The 20,205-nt window shown below is 43.9% G+C and overlaps 1 long non-coding RNA gene across 1 annotated transcript; it reads right to left on the reverse strand.

The window, feature by feature from the left end:
* Nucleotides 1-312: 312 nt before the first annotated feature.
* On the reverse strand, nt 313-18,564 carry LOC134762001 (uncharacterized). Its single transcript, XR_010141438.1, has 3 exons — nt 18,192-18,564; nt 16,990-17,129; nt 313-1,586 (listed from the first exon to the last, which is right to left on the reverse strand). It is a non-coding gene; the product is annotated as an uncharacterized LOC134762001 (long non-coding RNA).
* Between the last annotated feature and the right edge of the window lie 1,641 nt (nt 18,565-20,205).

Genomic DNA, 20,205 nt, shown 5'->3' on the forward strand with positions numbered 1-20,205 from the left:
GTGTCTGTAAGTGCAAGAGCTATGCAATGCCTTTTGCAGGCATTACCACGTATAGCTATAAGCTCCCAACAACCTGGCAAGCTAGGCGTCATCAACCCTTCCCCTTAGATGTGAGAGGAAGTCATTTGCAGCCACTGCAAGGTTCAGACACTAGAAGCGTCCAAACATAAAACCGCACTAAGAGGACATCTGTATGATTATCCATTCAAGAAATCGGGCCATTGTGCTCAGCGAGGAACAATCCGCGATGGTGTGGTGTGTGTGGCAGTGGTGCACTCTGCCTGCTGGCCAGTGAGGTCATGGTGGCTTTGACGATGAGATAGGGATGGCATGGTGGCAGGGGGCACCCATGGATGCATCACAAATAACTCAGTCAGAAGATACTTTGTGCTGTGCAAATCTCAGAAATTCATGGAACAAAGGTCATTTATAATTGAATAGGAGTTACTGTAGATCCATGGGCTGGAGGAGACATCCCAGAAAGAAAAGCATGGTGAGATGGTGAGAACCACCAGTGCCCTCATCAGGGAGGGACCCATGTAAAGCATTAAAAGAAGGGAGCAGGCAGGTGAATTTCTGTTTTCTTTTTGGAGAGAGAACTGATAAACTGTATCCTTGTTTTTTTGTTTTTGTTTTGACAGGAACATTTATTTATTTAGTTATTTTTTATTTTCAGAGATAGGGTCTAACTCTGTCACCCAGGTTACAGAGTGCAGTGGCGCAATCATAGCTCACTGCAGTCTCAAACTCTTTGATTCAAGAGATCCTCCCACCTCAGCCCAGCAAGTAGTTGGGACTATGAGTGCACGCCACTATGCTCAGCTAATTTTTGTATTTCATTTTTTGTAGAGATGGCATGTTGCTATGTTGCCCAGGATGGCCTCGAACTCCTGGGCTTGAGTGATCTTCCTGCTTCAGCCTCCCGAAGAGATAGGATTACAGGCCTAGGTGCCTTTTTTTTTTTTTTTTTTTTTTTTTTTTTGAGACAATGTCTCGCTCTGTTGCCTAGGCTGGAGCTCAGTGGTGCAGTTTTGGCTCACTGCAGCCTCACCCTACTCCCCAGGCTCAAGTGATCCTCCTACCTCAGTCACCTGAGTAGCTGGGACTACAGGCACACACCACCACGCTCAGCTAATTTTTTTTGGTATTTTTGGTAGAGACAGGGTTTTTCGATGTTGTCCAGGCTGGTTTCAAACTCCTGAGCTCAAGCTATCCGCCCACCTCAGCCTCCCAAAGTGCTGGGATTACAGGCATGAGCCACCGCGCCTGGCCCTATGTCCTCTTTCTGCTCCAGGATCTCACCCAGGAGACTGCACGGCATTTAGTCATCGTGTCTCCTTAGGCTCTTCTTGACTGTGATGGTTATTTAAACTTTCCTCGTTTTCAATGACTTTGACAGCTTTGAGGAGTACAGGTCAAGTATTTTAAGCAATGCTCTTCAATTTGGCTTAGTTTGATGTTTTGCTTGTGGACAGGGGTTATGGTTTTGGAGCAGGAAGACGAAAGAGGTAAAGTGCCGTTCTCATCACATCATTTCAAGGGCACATGCCATCAACTCCATTCATGTGGCTGTTGACCTTGATCACCTGGGAAGGTAGAGCTCATCAGTTTCCCATCTGTGAAGTTACTCTCCCCTATGTCCTTTCCCTCCTATACTCTGGAAGTCCCCATGCATGACTCACACTTAAGGCATGGAAAGTTAGGCTCTTCCCCCTTGAGAAGACACTATCTACTTATTTGAAACTTTTCTGCATGGGAGATATGTTTATACTCTCCCATTTTTTTTCTTTCTTTTTTTTTTTTTTCAAGACAGAGTCTTGCTCTGTTGCCCAGGGTGGAGTGCAGTGGCACAATCTCAGCTCACTGCAACTTCCGCCTCCCGAGTTCAAGCAATTCTCCTGCCTCAGCCTACCGAGTAGCTGGGATTTCAGGCACACGCCACCACGCCAGGCTGATTTTTGTATTTTTAGTAGAGACAGGGTTTCACCATATTGGCCAGGCTGGTCTCGAACTCCTGACCTCGTGATTTGCCTGCCTGGACCTCCCAAAGTGCTGGGATTACAGGCTTGAGCCACCACACCCGGCCTCCTCTTTTTTTTTTTCTAATTTGATCATGAATGTGTATCAGCATGGGCTTGTGGACATTTATGTTATACTTTGTATAAATATTTATAAATATCAGTATGTTAATTATTTTGTTGCCTAAAGTACATCAGCTTTGGTGCTTGTGAGCTCCTTCAGTTGGCTCCAGTGTCTTCACTCCATGCGTGTGTTTTGTTCATGTGTTTGTTTGTTTTTTTGTTGCAGGGTGGGGGTGTTTATTGCTTTTGTTTTGGTTTGGAGCCCATTCTTACTTTCTGGCACTCTAAGATGTTGGCTCTTCTTGTATATTCTCTAGAAACAGCCATTTCTTCAAAACACCCTGGTCCCTTCTATCAGAGAATGGTGTTAGAAACCACAATCTAGGTGCTGGGTGTGTGTGTTGTTACTGGGTTGTCATTCCTTCTAGGCTCGCTCAGCAGATGGCAAAGAAATATGTGTGTGTACTAACCCATGTAGGTAGCCATCTGTATCTGAATTAAGCTAAACATGAGTTCACATTGATGGCTCCATCTCTAACTTGGCACTGCATGGATTATTCCAGCCTTCTCTCTCTCTCTCTTTTTTGTTTTTTTTTTTAACAGAGATGGGATATTGCTATGTTGCCTAGGCTGGTCTTGAACTCCTGGGCTCAAGCAGTCTACCTGCCTCAGCCTCCCAGCATGCTGTAATTACATATGTGAGCCACTGCACCTGGCCCTCCAGCTTGCTCTTCTTGCTTGTCTGTAACCCTGCAATCCAACAGTAAGACACCTGACTCCTGCCACCTGCCATACATTACTTCATTGTTCAAGTCCAGTAGACTTGACTTAGTAACTAGACTAGTGGATTTGAAATTGTGAAACCATATCCCCATGGCAGCAATCTTACCAGCCAAGGTATAACGCTGGCCAGGCACAATGGCTCATGCCTGTAATGTCAGCACTTTGGGAGGCCGAGGCAGGTGGATCACAAGGTCAAGGAGATCGAGACCATGGTGAAACCCCATCTCTACTAAAAATACAAAAAATTAGCCGAGCGCGGTGGTGGACACCTGTAGTCCCAGCTACTCGGGAGGCTGAGGCAGGAGAATGGCATGAACCCCGGAGGCAGAGCTTGCAGTGAGCGGAGATTGCACCACTGCACTCCAGCCTAGGCGACAGAGTGAGACTCCGTCTCAAAACAAAAAACAAAAAACAAAAAAGTACAATGCTGATGGGCACTCAGTGCCTTTTCCCACTGGTCCTAGAGTCAGCATTCATTCCCCAAGTGACTTCACCTAATCAGCACCTTCTCTCCCCACCTCCTCTAGTGAGGGTGTATCCTATGTTTGTAATGCAGTCCGTCTTTTGTCATAGTCTTCATTCCATCCTGGGATCCTCTAGCTTCCTAAATAATTTTTTAATTTGCATAGATTAAGGTTAACTCTTTCTGCGGTAATATTCTATGGGTTTTGACAAATGCATCATGTAACAGATCCAACATTATAGAATAGTTTCACCATCCTAAAAAATTCCTTATGCTTCACCTATTTTAACCTCTCCTTGTATTTTTGTGTTTTTCCATTTTCAAGTAAGCAGATATTTTACACAAATAATGATACATAGGTAATTAGAAACCAGTGTAATCCTTAATTGCTTTATATATTTATAATAAATAAAATGTTTTTCAAAGTATTATTATTATAAACTGTGTTTATTTTGTACCTTACACACCTTATATCCCATGTTAGGCATAATAACGGACAGGCTAAAGCTTCTCTATTGAGATCATTGTGCTCTTTTGGAGTAGAGATAACTAAAATTCCAGAATTATCACTATTCTAGATGAGGTCAGGGCCTGGCCCCTGTAGCAAGTGGCAGAGTCAGTGTTTAAATATGGTTCAACTTTCCAGCCTTTCAGAACTGTCATAAATCTAGCAGCTGAAAATCTTAGCAAGGACCTTCTTTTGCATGCAGCCAACTTTTGCCCCACTCCATTTTCTTTTAAAGTCTAAATCATGTTTATTTGCAAACTCGAAGTTTTGCAACAAAGGTAATATGCTGCCCACTCTGCACCCAAGATTGGAGCAAAATGAAAAAAATAATTTATTTACCCCCATGCTTGTAGTCAATTGCTATTTTTCATTGACTACAGTTTTATGGTCTCAAGAGCAAATCTCATGGCGATTAAACTTTTATGACTTAAATTAATTCAGTGTCCTTGGCTGTCATGTTTCTCAACTTGCTGTCAAGCCACAGAAATATATTTTTAGGATATTTCTAAGGGAAGCAGTGTGGAGACATACAAAATTTGTGGCAAGACTTCTTGAGAAACTAAAGCAGGTGGCTTCACACACACACACACACACACACACACGTGCACACACACACACGTGCACACACACACACACACACGTGCACACACACACACACACACACACACTGCCTTGCATGTAAGAGGACAAGCTTGGCGTGGTGGTTCATGCCTGTAATCCCAGCACTTTGGGAGGCTGAGGTGGGTGGATCACCTGAGGTCAGGAGTTTGAGACTAGCCTGGCCAACATGGTGAAACCCTGTCTCTAGTAAAATACAAAAATTAGCTGGGCGTGGTGGGCGGCACCTGTAATCCCAGCCACTTGGGAGGCTGAAGCAGGAGAATCGCTTGAACCTGGGAGGCAGAGGTTGCAGTGAACTGAGATCGCGCCACTGCACTCCATCCTGGGCGAAAGAGCAAGACTCTGTCTAAAAAAAAAAAAGAAAGAAAGAAAAACAGATGAGTCCTTTGGGAAAGGCAGGCGTATCACAAAAAATTCCTTTGCATGTACCTTGCAATTCCAAGGCTTGAGTTTCTGCTTTCAGTGTTATTTCTGGCTCCATCCTTGGCATGGTGCAAGGAAAGGCATGATACCAGAGAAAAGGGAAGGCAGGAAACTCGGAGGGAGGGAAGAAGAAAGTGGGTAGGAAAAAGGGAGAGAATGAGGCAGAAAGTGAAAAGAAAGGAGGATGGAAATGGAGTGAGGAAGGATGAGGGGCCAGGAGAAAGGAAGATGATTTCCTAAGCACTTGCTGTGTTTCAGGTCATAGGCTACTTATTTGACTTCCATTTTCTCACTTATTCCCAATGGCTACGCATCAGGTGAGAATTCTACCACTGAACTATCCGTGCCTCCTTATGGCTGTGTGACAAAGAGGATGACCGAAGTGACACCAGTGATGTCAAACAAGGGAGGGGAGACAATGATGGAGTGGATCAAAAAGCCAAGTAAGGGCCTCGGTGGCTCATGCTTGTAATCCCAGCACTTTGGGAGGCTAAGGTGGGTGGATCACCTGAGGTCAGGAGCTCCAGACCAGCCTGACCAATATGATGAAACCCTGTCTCTACTAAAAATACAAAAATTAGCCCAGTGTGGTGGCATGCACCTATAATCCCAGCTACTTGGGAGGCTGAGACAGGAGAATCACTTGAACCTGCCAGGAGGCAGAGGTTGCGTGAGCCGAGATCGCACCATTGCACTCCAGCCTGGACAACAAGAGCAAAGCTCCATTTCAAAAAAAAAAAAAAAAAAAAAACAAGTCAGAAGCAAGACTTTCATCATACGGCAAATTGTTTCTCCCAATGTGACTTTTGTTTCACTTAACCTGTTTAAATTTTTCTGCCTCTAACACACCCGCTCCTGATCATAGATAATAAATGTGGTATAACCTTATTCTTACATTATTAGTCATGAACCCTGGATAATATCAGGGCCCTGGGCTCTTTTGTCTTCAGAGGCCTTTCCTCCATTAAAAAAAAATTAAAATTATATTTTAAGGTTATGTTTGTATAAAGATAAATATATCAACAGTATATATTAGAACATTTTCTCCTCTGACTTTAAAAGAAAGTAAAACATTTTGTGGGTGTCTGAAAGTATTGTGAGCCCTAGACTCTGTCCCCACCATGCCTAATGAGCCATTGGCTCTGACAATACTGTTTATCAATTGATAAGTGAGTGTAGCTTGCATGTGTCACCAAGTGGTGACTGAATCCTGATGCCTGGAGTGGAGCATCAATGCTGTGTGTGACTGGGGGGGTCACCTTTATAGTGCTAAGCACCAGTGGTTGAATTCAACTGATCTTCATTCGCTAGGTCTTTTCTTAAACGTCAGCAGAACATATATACACATTTTTTTTGATTAAAAAAAAAAATGGAGATGGGGTCTCTCTGTGTTGCCCAAGCTGGTCTTGAACTCCTGGGCTCAGGCAATTTTCCCATGCCGGCCTCCCAAAGTGCTGGAATTACAGGCGTGAACCACCATACCCAGCCTATGTGCACATTTTAATTAAAAAGTTCTATGAAAGCAAGCACTTGGGTGAATGAAAAGGGAATGAGTTTACTTAGAAAGAGTTTTGCGCTTGGTTACTGTAGCCTCGCTCCATCCTGTGCATGTTTCTGTCCCATAAAACAACTGCCTGGAGAATAGCCAAGTGACCTGGAGCTGATAAGGTATCAAGGAACAGAGACTTGTCATTCTCTCCTCTGTGAAGATTCTGAGGGCATGGGCACTTGAAGAAAAATAACAGATAAGACAATATAAGATAAAAGAAAAAGCAAATTCCAAAGACTCTTCTTTTCTTCTTGTAAATTAAATACTATTCTTAGGGTCTTTCACAATTTTTAGTATTTGTTATGATAGTCTGCGGAATAAAATAAGGCCTTTATTACCAAATCGATCTATCATCTGAATATAGTGTTTGCATTTCCGAAAATCAAATCACCAGAGAAGTTCACAAAAGAACCTCAGGATGAATTATTTTTTAGAGTAATAAACATCTCCTAGAATGTAGCCCTTCTGTAGGCTGGGGGAGTGGATTGGAACGTGAAAAGTGGGTTTCCTAAAAAAGTAGACACTGCGGGAGGTATAGCAGAAGGCATTTATTTTCCATTTGAGTTGCATTTTTCTAAACGACTTCTTCCAGATTTTTGCGTGACTCATGCCTTATCTTTGAGGTCTTAGCTTAATATTTTCCCCTAGGATGAAAACTTTGCTGACCACCCTATAGTTCTCTATGCCACTGTCCTATTTCATTTTCCTAATAGTACATGTGATCATCTGAAGCAGTTAAACACTTGTTGATTGCTGGTGGGTTCACTTATTTGTTATTTATCTTCCACTACTAGAATGTAAGCTCCATGAGAGCAGACAACATATAGGTTTTATTTCACTGTTGAATTTTCAGCATCTAGAACGGTGCTGGCATGTGTTTGTTGAATGAATGATTGAATGAATGAATGAACTCCAAGTGCCCCCCAGAGAACCCTGGAACCAGATATGGGAATATTTCTGGGAAGTAACTAGGAGATGTTAACTGTATCACTGTGTGTTAGAGGTGGAGGGTCCTGGACTGTCATCTGACTCACTCACGCATTTTCCAGATGAAGATGATCTAGTGGCGCAGAGAGGTAAGAATTGCCCAAGGCAGAACCACGCAGAGGTTCACGGGGCCCCAGCTGTTTCCAATTCCTGAAGCAGGCCTCAAACCACAATTTTAAAATAAAGGCATATGAAAATCAAACAGGGTACCCACCAAAGTCATCTTCTCTAAGATAAATAAGTCTGTCTCCTCTCACGCAGCTGATATTAATCAAGGCAAGACTATCCGAACACCCAAAAACAAACAAGCAGTTCTCTCTCTTTAAGCTTTCAGCCCAAGCCAAGGAGCTTCTCACTCTCATTTCCTCTCCTTGCTTCCTGCTGTTCCTGACTCAAGGTGATACAAATGAAAAGGCCTGAATTTATTAGGAGTTTACCATGTCTTGGGCATTATGCTAAGTGTCTGACATTCCCCATCTATTATCCTCATCTTATAGAAGGGGAATTTAGGCCGAGAGACTTGAGACATTGGCCTGAGGTCACAGAGCTAATAATAGTGGAGTTTGGGCACCATCTCAGGTTGTCTGACGCCAAGACCTGGATTAAAATATTGTACTTTAACTTAATTTTTTAAATAGATTATACATTCACAGTGTTCAAAATTCAAAAAGTATATATAGGTTTACTATAAAAGCTCCCACCTACACAGAACCACACAGTTTCTGTCCCTAAAGGCAACCAACATAATGAGCTGCTTAGGGATTTTTCTAGAGATACTGTGTACATAGACAAGTCAGTGGAGGAGTGTGTGTGTGTGTGTGTGTGTGTGTGTCTGCATGTCTGTGTGTATCCTTTTGTCAACTTTTTGCTGTGGAAAATGTTAAACATATAGAAAAGTGAACAGAATCAGCCCGTGTGGTGGTGTATGCCTGTAATCCCAGCACCCTGGGAGGCCAAGGCAGGCAGATCGCTTGAGCCCAGGAGCTCGAGATCAGTCTAAGCACCATGGCGAGTCCCCATCTCTACAAAAATTATGAAAAATTAGCTGTGTATGGTGGTGCATGCCTGTGTGGTCCCAGATACTCGGGAGGCCGAGGCAGGAGGATCTCTTGAGCCGGGGAGACTGAGGTTGCAGTGACCCAAGATCATGCCACTGCACTCCAGCCTGGCGACACGGTGAGATCCCTTCTCAAAGATAGATAAATAAATAAGTGAACAGGATCCTACAATGGGACCTTCATGTTCCCATCACCTGCTACAAGTATCAAATTCAGAATGATTTTATTTCATCCACAGCCCATAGTCTCCTCCCAGATATCATAGCATTTCATCTATCAATATTTGTGTATATAGTGAAAAGATGGAGACTTTTAAAACAGAACCTAAATACAATAATGACCCCTGAAAATTTACAATAATTCCTTACGATCATCAAATATCTAGTCAGTATACAAATTTCCAATTGCCTCATACATGTAATTTTTTTTTTTACAGTTTGTTTATCTGAATCAGGACTCAGGTAAGGTCCACAGGATGCAATTGTTGATAGGTCTTTTAAGTCTCTCTTAATCTGTAGATTCTTCCTCTACTTCTCTTTTTTTAATTCCTTGCAATTTATTTGTTAAAGAAACCAATTTGTTTGTCCTGTAGAATTTCTAACAGTTTGAACACAAACAGTAGTATAAAATTCATACTGTTTTGCATTTTGTTTTTTTCACTTAACAAAAATCGTTAATCCATTCAACAGACATTTATTGATGGCCTAACATTATTCTTTTTCATTTTTGAAGTAATTAGTTAATATATGGTATTTTTAATTTATTGATATATCATAGTTGTACATCTTTTGGGGGTACATGTAATATTTTGTACATATATACAAGGTGTAATGATCAAATCAGGGTAATTGGGATATGCATCATCTCACACGTTTGCCTTTTGTTTGTGTTGGGAAACTTACAATTCTTCTCTTCTAGCTATATTGAAGTGTACAATAAATTATTGTTAACTGTAATTTCCCTACTGTACTATTGAATACTAGAACTTAATCCTTCTAACTAAGTATTTTTAAATTTATTTTTATTTTAGAGACAAGGTCTCACTTTGTTGCCCAGGCTGGAGTGTAGTAGTGTCATCATAGCTCACTGTAGCCTCAAACTCCTGGGCTCAAGCGATCCTCCAGCCTCAGCCTCCATCATAGCTAGGACTACAGACACATTATCACCATGCCTAACTAATTAAAAAAAGAATATTTGTAGAGATGGTATCCCACTGTGTTGCCCAAGTTGGTCCTGAACTCCTGACCTCAAGTAATCTTCCTGCCTTGGCTTCCAAAGTTCCAGGATCACAGGCATGAGCCTTGGCACCTAACCATTATAACTATTTTTGTACCCCTTAACCAACTTCCCTTCATACCCTCTTCCTCCTTCCCTTCCCAGCCTCTGCTAATTTGGTTCTACACATTGGGACATAATAGCAAACAAAACAAGCACACAAAGAAATAATCCCCACCTTCATGAAATGTACATTTTAGTGGTTGTTTCCAAGCTTTGGCATTCTAAACAATACAGCATTTTGCATAGAAGAGTGCAATCCATAAGGTAAATTCTTAGGAGCAAATTGACAACTCAGGGTAATGCATTTAAAATTTTTATAGATATGCAACATTTTTGTTCAATTAAGTTTTACCCATTTGCACTCCCACCAGCAATGTAGGAGAGAGCCTACTCCCCCACACCCTCACCTGAGTAGTATTGAGGTGTTTTTGGTTTTTTTTTAAATCTTTTCCCATTTCTTAGTTGAAAAATTGTCATCAGCATAGTTTTGGTTTTTTATTTTCTATTTTATTATTACCATTTTTAGAGAAAGGGGTCTCACTATGATGTGCAGGCTGGTCTTGAATTCCTGGGTTCAAGCAATCCTCTCATCTTGTCCTCCCAAAGTACTGGGATTACAGGCATGAGCCACCACAACTGGCCTGTTTTCATTTATCTTAGAAGTAACATTAGGCTTCATTTTCATGTGTTTAAGAGACACTTTTTGATTTTCTTTTCTGTCCATTCATCATTTTCCTGTTTTTCTGTGAGCCTTTGGTCTTCTCAGTTTGTAGGTGCTCTATGTACCCTAGAGGAATAAGCCCTTTCTTTGCTCTGAGTTGCAAATATTTTTTCCTGTTTATTATTTCCCCTTTGCTTTGAGTGTGGAGATTCTTACCATTTGGAAAAAATCTGACTTTTAAAAAATGTAGTCAAATTTAGGCTGGGTGCGGTAGCTCACACCTGTAATCCCAGCACTTTGGGAGGCCGAGGCTGATGGATTACCTGAGGTCAGGAGTTCGAGACCAGCCTGACCAACATACCAATATGGTGAAACTCTGTCTCTACTAAAAAATACAAAAATTAGCCAGGCATGGTGGCAGATGCCTGTAATCCCAGCTACTCAGGAGGGTGAGGCAGGAGAATCGCTTGAACGCAGGAGGCAGAGGTTGCAGTGAGCCGAGATCGTATCACTGCACTCTAGCCTGGGCAACAGAGCAAGACTCTATCTCAAAAAAAAAAAACAAAAGTAGTCAAATTTATATTTTCTCTCTCATGGCTTCTGAGTTTTGCAACAGAGTTAGAAAAAGCTTGGATTGTTAGTCACCAGGTTATTTCACTGGCCAAGATTGTCTGAGTTAACCCACAGTAATAAATAACCACAGACTCTCACTGGTTTAACATAACGAAGCTAATTTCTTGATCACACCACACGTCCAGTACAGACCATCCGTGCCTGCTTTCACTCTTGAGATCCGAGGTTCAGGGGCCACCTTGACCTGTATGTCTATCATCACTGTGCCAGGAGAAGGCGTCGTGGCAAAGGGCACACCAGCACTTGAGGCTTTCACTTACATTTCATTGGCAAAAGCAAGTCCTATTCCCCACCTGAGCTCCAGGTGAGAGGGCAGTGCCATTCTAAGTGTGCTCCCGGAGAAAGGGAATGTGCGTGAGGCCCCTTAGTGATGGCCACAGGCTCCTCCTCCCTTGCTCGAGTCCAGGTGAAGAACTGTTTTTCTAGCAACCCCAATTCTATGACTTACCCTGACACATCCACATGCAAAGTAATGCAATACAGACCCACATACCGGCAGATCACTGCTAGCTGAGCGTGTGACCAATTTGAGTATCTGGATGGGCCAGATGTTCACAGTGGCCACACTTAACCACAAAACACAACAGCCGTCAATGTCCCAGCCCTTGGCCTGAGCATCATTGTTCTTCAGGCATGTGGAGGCTTCAGCTTTCTCACTTCCAGAGCCGAGGTGACACTGTTTACACACTGGCTAGTTTAGCTTTTTTGGGTGCAACATCTGGAACAAATGTGTAACTTGATGTTGGTCACTTTTACACAAAAATAAATAGTCTGTATCCGACAGACCCAGTGAAAGGTGCTGTTTGTTTAGACAGTGGATTTTTTGCAGAATTCACGAAGCCAGTGGATCTTGGAACTCTCAACATAAACAATAAGGAAAGTTGAAATAAACCCTTATAAAGCCTAAGAGATAGGAATGTTTTCTTCAGCATGAATCATGAGCTAATTATTGTTCCTAAAACTGTAAAGCAAATTAATCATGCCTACTCAGCAGCTAGAGAACAGGAAGGATCCAGTACCTACCTTGTGTTCAAATATAGACTATTTAGAGACAAGAAGTATGTTTGATTTTTCTGCTTGCTAGAACATATTCTCTCAAGTTTCTTCAAGCAGCAGGGTTCTCTCGTGAGGATATATACATGAGTAAAATGAGAAGCAGGGATCTCATAGGACCCTAAGGATGGAAGCCAGTAGATACCAGGACTTTGGTGGAAATGAGACTGTATCCAAAGCAAGGCCCGGAACAGTGGCCCAAGCCTGTAATCCCAGCACTTGGAGAGGCCGAGGCAGGTGGATAGCTTAAGTTCAGGAGTTTGACACCAGCCTTGGCAACATAGTGAGACCTTGTCTCTACAAAATAATAAATAAATACCTAAATAAAAAACAAATACAAAGCATTTCTAGGAGCTCATTCAGCAGCAGCAGTGGGGCTCTATTTAGAAGAACTCCAAGGGAAGAGCGGGCTTTTGAGAGTGACATGGGTGCCTTGGAAGGACGAGCAGCAGTGGGAACCTCCTTTATGTCCTGGGATGGAAGGCTGACAGGTCACGAAATGCAATGGTTAAGAAGCTAACACAAGTGTCAGTTGTCTTTTGAGTATCCAGGCCACGTGCTCACTACAGAGACAGAGACAGTGAGGACAGAGATATTAGATAATAACTTCTTACCTTGGAAAATTATAGCATGAAAAAGATAAATCCGGGCTGGGTGTGGTGGCTCATGCCTGTAATCCCAGCACTTTGGGAGGCCAAGGTAGGTGGATCACCTGAGGTCAGGAGTTCAAGACCACCCTGGTCAACATGGTGAAACTCTGTCTGTACTAAAAATACAAAAATTAGCCAGGCATGTTGGTGCGTGCCTGTAATCCCAGCTACTCGGGAGGCTGAGGCAGGAGAATCGCTTGAACCTGGGAGGCAGAGGTTGCAGTGAGCAGAGATCGCACCACTGCACTCCAGCCTGGGTGACAAATCGAGACTCCATCTCAAAAAAAACAAAGATAAATCCCAGTTTGGGATTAGTCAGTTTAACTACTAAAATTTTAAAAGCTTGTATTTGAGTCATGGTAGAAAAACAAGCAGACAAACAACAATAATAACTGTGGTGGATTGCATTATTTATTCCAAATATTTGTTCCTCCTCTCTACTAGGCTAACCCCAAGGGGGCCCCTCCCTGGCACCCCACCTGGGGGGAGGAGTACACATCTTGCCCATTGAGGGCAGGGTTTGCCGCGTGGCTTTCTTTGTCCGGTGGAATTTATACAATGCCTGAACAGATGTGTTAAGACCCATCAGTGTTCTGGGAGTTGCATGATTCTGCCATTGCTTTGTTCCACAAGACTAAGACAGAGGCTGTTCCTTCAGCCTGTATTGCAGAACAACAACAACAAAAAAGGCAGAGTGAAATCTGACCCACTGCCCATACATATATGAGCAAGAAATAAATATTTGATGTTGTTAAGGCACTAGGATTTTAGAGGACATGTATTATTGCAACGTAATCTAGCTTAAGCTGATGGATGTAGCTATTAAGACCAGAAACGTGATGCTGATCTATTAAAAGTCCCGAAATACATATCATGTTTCCTGCAACAACACTTTGCCTGCAACAAGAAAAATGGACCGAATGAACTTGTGGCTTTTTTTAAGAAGCAGGAAAACAAAACATTGGTAGCACGAGTTTGCTTCTATTGCTTGCATCTGACATGGGACTACAAGAAATACATGAACACCAAAAACTACTTCCAACCTAAAAGTAGAATTGAAATAAAATACGGGAGGTCCAGATATTACAAAGTTAGAATTTGGATAAAGAAGATGACAAAGGAGAACAGGGTAAAAGCTGCTAGAGAAGCAATTCTTCTCGAAATCTTCACATTGATTCTACACCCTTGGTATTTTCTACTTCTTCCTTGCCTCTCTGGAGTGGCTAAGACAGAAGGTCAGGGGACCGGGGGTTGCCAGTCACAGTGGAGGGCACAGGTACGGTACGTGTACTCAATGCTTAATGCAGACATCCAGCCCTTTTCTGCCACTCAACTGCCAGCATGCTGGAGGTCAGACCCATCCTCTTCAGCCAGGAGATTATAACAGCCTCAGGAGAATCTTACCAATATCTTAAGACACTGACATTAAGGGGTCCCCCAACAAATGTCTGCACACATCACACTCTAGTGTGAAAGTCACCAAGTCCCAATCATGAACTCAGAACTTCCAATCAGTTTTGTTATATTCCTCAGCATTTTTTTTTTTTTTTTTTTTTTTTGTGAGACGAAGTGTCGCGCTGTTCACAAGCTGGAGTGCAGTGGCCCAATCTCAGCTCACTGCAACCTCCGCCTCCCAGGTTCAAGCGATTCTCCTGCTTCAGCCTCCCGAGTAGAGTAGCTGCGACTACAGGTGCACACCACCACGCCCGGCTAATTTTTTTGTATTTTTAGTAGAGATGGGGTTTCACCATGTTGGTCAGGCTGGTCTCAAACTCCTGACCTCAGGTGATCCGCCTATCTCGGCCTCCCAGAGTTCTGGGATTACAGGAGTGAGCTACTGCATCTGGCCTTCTCAGCTCTTAAACTGTGCAGGCTGAGAATTAGCACACAGCTGAGAAGACTGAAACAAACAGAAAAGAATCAACTTGGAGAAAATAGAGACCATTCAGAAAGAAAAACACTTTTATATATAATTAAAAACTTTAAATATATATAAAACATACGTTAAAATTTTTAAAGTTTTACATATAATTTAAAACTTGAATATGTATAACATATATATTTATGTTATCTTATCTTGTCCTGGTACCGAGGTTTCTTCTTTCCCCTCCATGACCTGCCTCTTGGATCAGCTGAGAATCCTCATTTCACCCTCACAGAAATGTTCTTTGACCTACTCTTGGGAACTGGAGGTAGATTATGGTAAATTTAGACCCAGGAAGTTCTGGGTAGCCTACTTGCCTGACCAGTCACTGCTGAACCCAGATCCTGCTCCACAAATGGATGCCTCAGTGATGTGCTCCCATGTTTCCAGGTTTCAACAATGGCCTTGTCCCTGACCTTTCCAGAAGGGACGCTCTTACACATCCAGGGAATCTAAACCCAGAGATTCAGTTGAATTTCTTCTCCCAGGAACCTAGCAGCAATTTACTTGTTTGCTACTCAGTCAAAACGGAGCGATGCATTTTTTGAGGATACAAACATGAGTTGGAAATCTATAAAGAAAAGCAAAGGAATCACTAACACAGAAGTCTGGAGAGGGATTTCCTGAAGGTGGAGGCTAGCAGCTGTCTTAGAGAAAAGTATCAAAGGGTGCTTCTAAGCTACAGACGTGATCCTCCTTCTGAGCCAGAGAGAAGAGTATGCAGGGATTAATTTTATTCTTCTCCTGTTGGTACATACATGTTTTCTATTCTATTACGCATGATATATTTCACAAAAAATTTATTATTCTGATATAAAAAATAGTCAAATAACAGTGAATGATTTAAGAAACAAACCAAATCAAAAGACTGAGGAAGCTCTGTATTCAAAAAACAAACAAAAAAGGATACATACATATGCACACATCCACACAAACATGCGCACACATCCACACAAACATGCGCACACATCCACACAAACATGCTCACACACACACACACACATTTGCCTGTGTCCACATAAAATGCCCATGGAAGGATCCATTAGAAAATGGTGCTCCAAACTGCAAATGGGCTGCCTGGAGACCAGGGTCATAGAACTCTCACATTCTGTCCTTTTGTAGTTTTGAATTTTGCTGCACTTGAAAGTTTTGCTTAGAAAAAAAAACCCGCTTTTTTTTTTAATAGAAAGAAGCCTCATAAAACCAAAGCAAATGTTATGGAGGATGCAGAATCATATCTTGCTGATAGGAGAGCAAATTGGTAAACCTCATTGGAAAGCAATTTGGAAATATCTCACCAAGTTGAGCCAGCAACTACACTCCTAGGTATATGCTCTAGAAAAACTTCTTTAGGCTGGGCACAGTGGCTCACACTTGTAATCCCAGCACTTTGGGAGGCCAAGGCGGGCGGATCACGTGAGGCCAGGAGTTCAAGACCAGCCTGGCTAACATGGCGAAAGCCCGTCTCTACTAAAAATACAAAAATTAGCCAGGTGTGGTGGCATGCACCTGTAATCTCAGTTCCTCGGGAGGCTGAGGCATGAGAATCACTTGAACCCGGGAGGCGGAGGTTGCAGTGAGCCGAGATTGTGCCACTGCACTCCAGCGTGGGTGACAGAGTGAGACTCTGTCTCAAACCACCCCCCACAAAAAACAAACAAACAATAACAAAAAACTTCTTTCTTATGTACATCAAGAAACATCGACAGGAACGTTCCAACCAGCCTTGTGTATGATAACTAAAAAAAGAAGGAAGAAAGAAAAAAGGGCAGCAACCTAAAAGTTCCCAAAGAAGAGAATGTATTTAAAGAAATTCTGGTTGAGCAACACCATAGACTATCATACAGCAGTGGAAATGAATGAACATGGGTAAAAATCACAAACAAAATGTGGAAAGAGGTAAAGAGCAAAGGATACGCACTATATATATAATGTATGCAATGTTCAAACACATGAACAAATTGTATAGATCTAGTTCTATATATACACATACATACAGGAAAGTCTGATGTGGCTGAGAATGACAAAGATGAAATTCAGGATAGTGGCTGCCTTTGGGAAGAGAGTGGGACATAAACCGTGGGCAAGGTATATAGAGGCTTCAGTTGTACGTGTCATGCTTTATTTCTGAAGCTGGGGGATGAGCACATGAATTTCATTATGTTACTCTCGCTAAACAGGATGAGCGCAGTGGCTCATGCCTGTAATTCCAGCACTTTGGGAGGCCAAAGCAGGAGGATTGCTTGAGGCCAGAAGTTCGAGACCAGCCTGGGCAGCAGACCAAGACCCTGTCTCTACCAAGACAAAATAAAATTACCTGGGCTCAGATTCATGCTCCTGTAGTCCCAGCTACATGAGAGGCTGAGACAGGAAGATTGCTTGAGTCCAAGAGTTTGAGGCTGCAGTGAGCTATGATCACCACTGCCCTCCAGCCTGGGTGGCACAGCAAGACGCAGACTAAAATAAAATCAGAAAGACAGGCAAAAAGTCAAGAAGGACTTCAGAAAAAAGTATCATCAAAACCCCAGGGTAAATAAGAGATCTCCCAGTCTCTGTGCCCTTGAGAGGATGGATGGGTTTTGAGTCCTTCAGCCACTATCCCGTCCAGGCCTCCATTTCCCTCCTCCCTGACTGTCTACAAAATAACACTTTCCCTTCAGAATCCCTGAGCAACTTCACTTCAAGTTCTCTCTGAAGCTCAGTGTTCTTTTTTTTTTTTTGAGATGGAGTTTTGCCAGGCTGGAGTGCAATGGTGCGATCTTGGCTCACCACAACCTCCACCTCCCGAGTTCAAGTGATTCTCCTGCCTCAGCCTCCTTAGTAGCTGGGATTACAGGCATGCACCACCAGGCCCTGCTAATTTTGTATTTTTAGTAAAGACGGGGTTTCTCCATGTTGGTCAGGCTGGTCTCGAACTCCTGACCTCAGGTGATCATCCCGCCTCGGCCTCTCAAAGTGCTGGGATTACAGGCCTGAGCCATCGTGCGCAGCCACTCAGTGTTCTTTGGTGTCTGGATTTTCAGTCATTCCAAGGTTCCCCTAAAGCAGAACATTTCTGCTCTCAGATTGGACTTCTTGAATTGGGGGAGATTAAACTTGATTAGTAACTTGATCCTAACAGGACAGGGTGTTTTCTTATGTGAGAATATACTACCCAAGGTTGTCTGAAAAGTGAAAACATTAGGGTTTGACTGCGAGGAATGGTGTGTGTGTGCAAATCTGCCCCTACTGCAGCTGCGTGCACGCTCACCTTCTCAGAAGGAAACACTCCTTACCATGGGGATCTAGGCTCATTTAGCCTTGTTTTCTAGCATTTTTGAGCAATCTTGCAAATCTCCTATTTTTCACAAGCTCTCCACTGGCTGCCCACCTGTCTGCCTAGGAGCCGCACAAGACCATTGGTGCTCCCCTCATCCACTGAGTCACTGACTTTTGCTGAGTTGCCGATGGCTCCTCCTTTCCTGCTTGCAGCCCTTCCTCCTCTTCCCCAACTTCCCACTGGCAAGCTGTACTTCCTACCTGGCTTTCCCGCCTATCAGGCACTGACCAGGCATTGGATTTCCCGAGTTGTCAAATCTTCACTGTTCTGCTGGCTTGGTGGGGAAAACACTTCTCCTCCTGTGTCAGCTTCCGCCAGCAGGGGCCCGAGCACAGCTTCCCTGAATCAGCGTGGTCCATGTACTCACAGGCTCTGCTCCCAGGAGGACTGTGCCATGAGTCAATGGGGAGCGGAGTTCAGAGGCAAACAGCCAGCTGAACTCACACCCTCACTGTTCACATCACCACAGTTCTCCCCTCACCTTTGTCACTGAGTTAAAGTTGTCATGCCAGGGCCACTGGGTATCCAGCTCACACCTATAAGCCCAGCACTTTGGGAGGCCAAGGCAGGAGGACCCCTTGAGGACAGGAGTTTGAAACCAGCCTGGGCAACAGAGCAAGACCCTGTCTCTATAAAAATAAAAAACTGGCCAGGCGCGGTGGCTCACGCCTGTAATCCCAGCGCTTTGGGAGGCCGAGGCGGGCGGATCATGAGGTCAGGAGATCAAGACCATCCTGGCTAACACAGTGAAACGCCGTCTCTACCAAAAATACAAAAAATTAGCCGGGCGTGGTGGCGGGCGCGGTGGCAGATGCCGTGGTGGACGCCTTAGTCCCAGCTACTCAGGAGGCTGAGGCAGGAGAATGGCGTGAACCTGGGAGGCAGAGCTTGCAGTAAGCCAAGATCGCGCCACTGCACTCCAGCCTGGGCGACAGAGCAAGACTCCGTCTCAAAAAAAAAAAAAAAAAATTAGCTGGTGTGGTGACATGAACCTATAGTCCAGCTACTTAGGAGGCTAAGGCATGAGGATCTCTTGAGCTCAAGAGTTGGAGGCTGTAGGGAGCTATGATCAGGCCATTGCACTCCAGCCTGGGTGAGAGTGAGATGCCATCTATTAAAGAAAAAAAAAAGTTATCATGCCAGACTCCCTTGTTTCTTGGGATAAGTTTTCTCCCAAGAGATGATTCCAATATTCACTAAAAAAAAAAAAAAAAAAAAAAATAGTTTCCAGGAAGACCTGCCTTATCAGGCCTCACCACCCCAGGTAAGGGCTAAACCTGCACCTCTCCACTCGGCCCCAAGATGAGACCCCAGTCCAGGTGCACGTAGAGTAAGGGGCTTGGGGTCAAGGTGCAGAGGGTTCTGGCACCAGTAGACAGCTGTGCTGAAGTTTGGGGTCAGGATTGAGGCCGTGCACGGTTCTCCACTGCCCAGGAGAGCTGGGTGTCTGCCCCCTCCATCCAGCGCGCCCAGCAGAGCTACAGGGACAGTGGCTTCGGATGAGCAACAGTCACCGAGGAATATGCTGAGCGAGTGGAGTCCAGGTCTGCATTCTGGAAGCTTAGGGTTAAGGGACTTAATAGGGCCAGTGCCTGGGACCTCTATACAGTACAGAATTGTGGAAAGCCTGCTTCCCACAGCAGGCTTCGGTAGTGACGGTTTTTTGTTGGGAAATCAGCAAGCCTCCTCTTTGCCTTTTTTGGAGACGGAGCAATCGGGTTGATGTGCTTGGGAAAGATGTGTTGGAGAATATGCTTTTCATTACATTACACAGAGGCAGACGAAGCTGAGGGTCAGGCCCAGGTCTCTGGAGCTGAGGCTTTAGTACCAATTTCCTCTGGAGGGGCGGCTGCCTGATGCACACTACTTTCCCAAGAATTTGACACTGTAAGACTCAGGACACGGGAATGAGAGGCTTGGAGAGTCCCGATTTCATCTCTTCCATTGGCTTTTTTCTTCCCTTCTCTTTTGATCTTCCCACCCCAGGCCCGCCGTTTCTGTTTTCCATCATCCAGCTTCCTGCTCTCATGTCCAGAGTCCCAGGGCTCCAGTGCCCTGGCCCCCATCGGTGCCAGGGCTGCCCAGAAGGCAGACAAATCAGAGGCGTCCTAGCCTGGCGTCTCCTCTCGCATGTCGAGGGCCGCTTTCACCATCTGCTTTCAATGAAGTGCGGGTTTTGGTACATATTATGGAAACAGAAATGGAAAAACCATC

Source organism: Pongo abelii, chromosome 8 (genome assembly GCF_028885655.2).
Source record: "Pongo abelii isolate AG06213 chromosome 8, NHGRI_mPonAbe1-v2.0_pri, whole genome shotgun sequence".
NCBI classification, from domain to species: domain Eukaryota; kingdom Metazoa; phylum Chordata; class Mammalia; order Primates; family Hominidae; genus Pongo; species Pongo abelii.